The sequence below is a fragment of the Trichosurus vulpecula genome, chromosome 5 (genome assembly GCF_011100635.1).
Source record: "Trichosurus vulpecula isolate mTriVul1 chromosome 5, mTriVul1.pri, whole genome shotgun sequence".
In the NCBI taxonomy this organism is placed as follows: Eukaryota; Metazoa; Chordata; class Mammalia; order Diprotodontia; family Phalangeridae; genus Trichosurus; species Trichosurus vulpecula.
The window spans coordinates 250,067,830-250,073,589 of NC_050577.1; positions in this window are offsets into that span (position 1 = coordinate 250,067,830).

Consider the following 5,760-nt stretch of genomic DNA (forward strand, 5'->3'; position numbering starts at 1 on the left):
GAAGCATTATGGGATTTGGAGTCTTGATGGCCAGAAGACAAAGGGAAACCTTGCTTGGCCGTTGCTATAGCAACAGGGTTTGGGCAGAGAAGGACGCTCATTGGTAGATATCCACCGAAGAAGACCAACCCAAAGCCGCCTCCCAAGGGTCGCAGCCTTCTGCGCATGGTTCTTAAGAAAAAAAGTTATTATTTTAATTTTTGGTTGGTGCTTTTTGTTTGGACACAGAATCATATACTTTCAATAAACAGCCACCCCTGCGTCTCTCTGAAACAAAAACTGCTAGTTAACTGATTTTTTTTAATTGCACTGCACTAAAGATGATCTGGAGTAGAAACGCAGTAAGATTTTTCTGTAGAGCTGTTTTTATATAGAAAAGCAGCAAAATCAAAAGAAATCAACAAACATTTATTATGCTCTTTATATGTACCAGGCACTCTGCTAAGCACAGGGGATATAAAGAAAGGCAAACACATGGTCCCTGCCCTCAAGGAGCTCACATTCTCATGGGGGAGGCAACATGCAAATAACTGCACATACAAGAAAACTACCAGGTGGTGTCAATCAATGAGCATTTATTAAGCACTTACTATGTACATAATGGGGGGCAGCTGGGGGCACAGTGGATTCAAGTGCGGAGATTGGAGTCGGGATGACAGCTTCCTGAGTTCAAATCTCACCTCAGACACTTACTAGCTGTGTGACCCTGGACACTTCTATCCACCCTATTTGCCTCAGTTTCCTCATCTGTAAAATGAGCTGGAGAAGGAAATGGCAAACCATTCCAATATCTCCACCAAGAAACCCCAAATGGAGGTCACAAAGAATCACACAGGACTGAATAACAACAAATGTACACAGAAGAAATACAGGGTGTTCCTAAAGTCTGGACACATAGGCAAAAATGCATATTTTCAAGAAATGAATGAAATTTTCAACCACATTTTATTTAATTGGAATATTAACAAATAACATCTTCAATATGATTTCCATCATTTGTGATGCGAAGGTTGATGCGCTTTGCGTGAACTCAGTGCAATAACTCCACATTGCATCAATTTTAGCACATTCACTCTTTATGCGTCGAATCAAGTGTGTTGCACCTGTGATTTTCATTGAGTACACCTTCTCCTTTAGCATACCCTAGAAAAAGAAGTCAAGGGGTCTAAGGTCTGTTAATATTCCAAATATTTCAAAATATGCATTTTTTCCCATGTGTCCAGACTTTAGGGACAGCCTCTAGACACAAGAATTACTAGTACTGTTAGTCAACAAGCATTTATTAAGCATCTACTATATGAAAGGCACTGTGCTTGACACTGGAGATACCAAAAAAGGCGAAAGATAGTCCCTTTCTCTCACAGATTTCACAGTCTGATGGGGGAGACAACTATGTATAAACAAAATACATACAGGACTAATCAGAGATAACCAACATTGGGCAGGCACTAAGATTAAGGAGGACTGGGAAAGGCTTCTTGCAAGAGGAAAGACTTTAGCAGAGATGAAGAAGGGGAAAGGTCCAGGCATGGCAGAAGGCCAGTAAAGTGGGATCTGTGTTGGGAAATGGAGTCACAGGTGAGAAGGACCTCAAGGAGGTCAGCGTCATTGGATTTCAGAATGTGTGGGGAAGGGGGTGAGGTGTAAGATGACCAGAAAGGTAAGAAAAGGCTAAGATAGGAAGAGTTTTAAAAGCCAAACAGAAGACTTCATATATGATCCGGAGGTCATAGGGAGCCACTGGAATTTATTACATAAAAGGAAGGGGGAGGGGGTGACATGGCCAGACCTACATTTAGGAAGATTACTTTGACAGCAGAGTGGAATATGGAGTGGAGTGGGGGAAATGCTTACTCTATTCTAATTCAATACACTAACAAGATATAGGAGGAATACATGGGAGTAGGGAAAGGAGAAAGGAAAAGGAATAAGAAAAAAATGGAATAAGCTTTTATATAGCACCTACGATGTGCCAGGCACTGTGCTAAAAGCTTTACAAATATTTGATCCTCACAACTCTGTGAAATAAGTCCTATTATTATCCCCACTTTACAGTTGAGGAAACTGAGGTGTACAGAATTTAAGTGATTTCCCCAGAGTAAAGAAACCAGTGTTTGAGGCTAGATTTGAACTCAGGTTTTCCTGACTCCAGGCCCAGCACTCTATCTGCACGCTACTCCACCTAGTAGAAATATTAGTCTAAAAAGGATTTGGGGTATAGGGAATTTTTTTGCAGATACAAATCATTATACTCTTTGCTTTTCCAACAAACTACAATAGTTTTGTCATTGCTTAAAACCAAGATGGAGTTACTTAGATGTATAGTTAAACTTCATTTCAGTGACTTCCAATAAAAAGAAAATTCTGCAAAACTCTCTTGTATACTCTATTACAATACCAAATTTAAGAGACTTACTAACTGCACATATAACTTTCCACTTTTACATCTGACTTTTTTTTTTAACAGAGTATAGTTCAACCTTAGCTATTGGGAACCAATCTTGGCTCTTATACTGGAACTGAATTATTTTACACTTGAGTCGATTTAAAAAACTAATTTAAGTGCCTACTATGTAACTGTGCTAGGCCTGGGGATAACAAGACAAAACCAAAAACTGAATGAGAAATAGTATCAATTTCAAGAATCTTACATTCTATATAAGTGTGTGTATGTGTGTGTCTATATATATGCATATAGACACACACATATGCATACACACACATACATGCACGGGCACGCGCACACACACACACACACATATATATATATCAATATATATATCATATATACAAATAAGGGTCCAGGGTAATAAGGCCCCCTCTCCATTTGCTTTATCAGTCAGTAATCCGTTATCAAATGCTTACTATGCATTAGGACCATTCTAAGCAGTAGGGATACAAAAAGAGGCAAAAGACAGTCCCTGCTCTCAAAGAGTTCACAATCTAATGGAACCTGAGTGGGGATGGATCTAAGGAGAAGCATGTGTGGAACTGAGCTGAGCTCCCCCGGCCAATTCCAGTAACACATGCAGCTGAGCACTGAAGCATTTCCTCTTATTGGTTTCTTAATCTCTTTGACAATGGCAATGGATGCCCGTGTCAAAAAGAATTGGGCCACTGAGTCAAGAAGAATAGGAAGGGCCATTCAATAAAAATGACCTTAAAAGAAGTGATTCTACTTTCTTTTCCCATCTGCTTATCTTGTGTGGAACTCTGAGGAAACCATTTTAGATTTCCCATAAGCGGGGTAGGGAGTCTCTTCGCCCCCAGCAGGTATATACAACTTCTTTGCACATAATAGTGGGCACATGTGCTGCCCAAGTGAATCTGAACCTGGACCTAGGACCCCTGACTGCTTCATTTCTTTCCCTGAGCACAGGTGACTGGACAACAATCCCGAAATGGACATTTCCAGCCTTGAAGATAACCTCATGGGTTTAAGAGTTTGAAAGTTTCTGAGTTCCTCAGTAGCAGCAGAGATTTTGCTTTTGTTTTTACAATTAAATTCTTCTCAGAAAAGATGAACACTGACCGGAAGATGAATCTAATTCATGTACTGACTGACCAAAAGATATAACCCTTGAAGAAATTGTTAAGAAAGTACAGAGCTGACGTGACAGTGAAAAGGCTATTTGATGAGTCTCACTAAACATTCTGCATTTTAATATTTTTAGGTGTCAACCTCCTGGAACAGTATATCAAGAACTATAGGTTACTGTTGCACATTTTAAGTCTTTGGCAATGCACCCTGTGTTGTAAGTGTAATCATTACCTTGGCCCCCACTACCAGGTCAGGAGTGTCACATTTCACCCCTCACCCAGAGTTTTCTGGAAATCATAAGGGGACTAGGCTTTCTCTCTATCATTGGCTCCAACACCCACCAATTTTGCCCCAATTGTAGCAGGCTCCTGCACCATTTAACAGTCAGATTAACTTTTACAAAGGTATATTTACTTCAAAGATATAATAAGAACAAATATGCAAATCTACTCCCCAACACATGAAGGGGTATGTTTGTACCATCTCATACTGTAGGGAGAAGGGGGTTAAGTTCACAGCTTAGCTCAGTCTTAGCAGTCCTAAATTCTAAGTCCAAAACTCTACCTGCAAGTTCCTTCCATCTTAATTTCTCAGGGCTTCCCTGATGGTCTGGTTGGTTGCAATATCTAGCCTGGAATCCCAGCTCCAAGGTTACCATGGATCAATTCAGAATTCATTTGAGATTTTTCTCCTATTTGATTGTGAGCTCTTGAAGGCGAGGACTGCCTTTTGACTCTTTTTTGTATCGACAGAGATTAGCATAGTCTTTAATAAATGTTTATTAACTAATTCGAAGCCCAGTGCCTAGAATTGACAAGGACAAAGGAAATTGCAAAATGGAAAATCCCAATTCAAACTCCATTTCTTGAGGTCATAAGATAAAAGAGCAGAGCAGAAAAAGGTGGTCCTTTCCCTCCTCTAACCAGTTAGTTTCATGTTGCTCCCCCTGTGGGTGAACTCAGATCTTCACCCTTTCTGAGTACCTCGGTAAAGATAGCGCAGCTGCACCAGTCTCTTGCTTTTAAAGACAGCCTGTAAGTCATCGGAAAGAGGCTATTCCCATCCATGTGGTAGGGTAATGCAGAATGTCTTCTCCTAGAAGTTGGTCCCTAGAGCTTAGGTAATATGGGCATGCACCAAAACCTGTGACATAAGCATTTCTTTTGTAATGGAGGAAATAAATAGCTGTCCAATATTTGATGTATTAGAATATATTAATAGAATGTGAATTCCTTAAAAGTAGGGACTGACATGTTTTTCTATTTATATCGCTATTGGTATTTAGTAAACACTTAATGAATGTGTTTGTACACATTTGTATGGCCTTTTGATTGAATCCAAATTTTACAGAACAAATCCTTTTATTAAGGGGATTTGTTATGTGAGGTTTGGATTCAGTCGAAGGGCTGCACTTGAGGACCTAGAGGGCCACATGGGGCCTTGAGGTTGCAGGTTCCCCACCCCTCATCTAAAAAGACAGAAATGACCCAACATTAAAAAAAAAAGGAACAGATCAAATTTTGTACACTCTAGGCTGAGTTGACATAGATTCCTGGGAGAATTTAATAACAGCTCATTAAAGTGATGGTTGCTGAACATCCAGAAAGGGAAATGGTGATAAGAGAGAAAGGGTATGACCCCTCTCAGTAGGGTAATAGCATTGATATGGGAACAGGGAAAATCAAGAAAAGCCTTTTGGAAAAGTTGGTATCTGAGCTTTGCTTTGAAGGAAAAAGGCAGAGATTCTGTGAGCTGGAGAAGTGAGATTCCAGAGAAGAGGGACCACTTGTGCATGGAAAGGCATGGAAGGTAGGAGATAGGAGCTGGAACGCCCTAGATTAGAAATAGCTAGCAAGCCCATTTGAGTGAGAGAGTGAAGCAATGTGAAAAGAGAGGAACGGTTACATTATCATGTATCAAGAAGAGGGCCAAAGAAGGTTTTTTTCCCCTAAAACTAGAAAACAAGGTACAAAGTCAACTTGATGGCACTATAGGATAGCCACACGATGAAAGCAACTGAATTCCAACTCAAGAACATGAATGAAAAAAGCCTTCATTTAGGGCTTATGTGCTAAGTATTATGCTAAATGTTAGAGAACAAATAGGGATAGAACTCACTTATTTCTTGTTTTCTTGACAAAGGAGAAAAACCTTGATACTGGAAACGGAAGAACAAAAATGACTATCAGAGAGATGATTTCCAAAATAAGGAGGTAAGA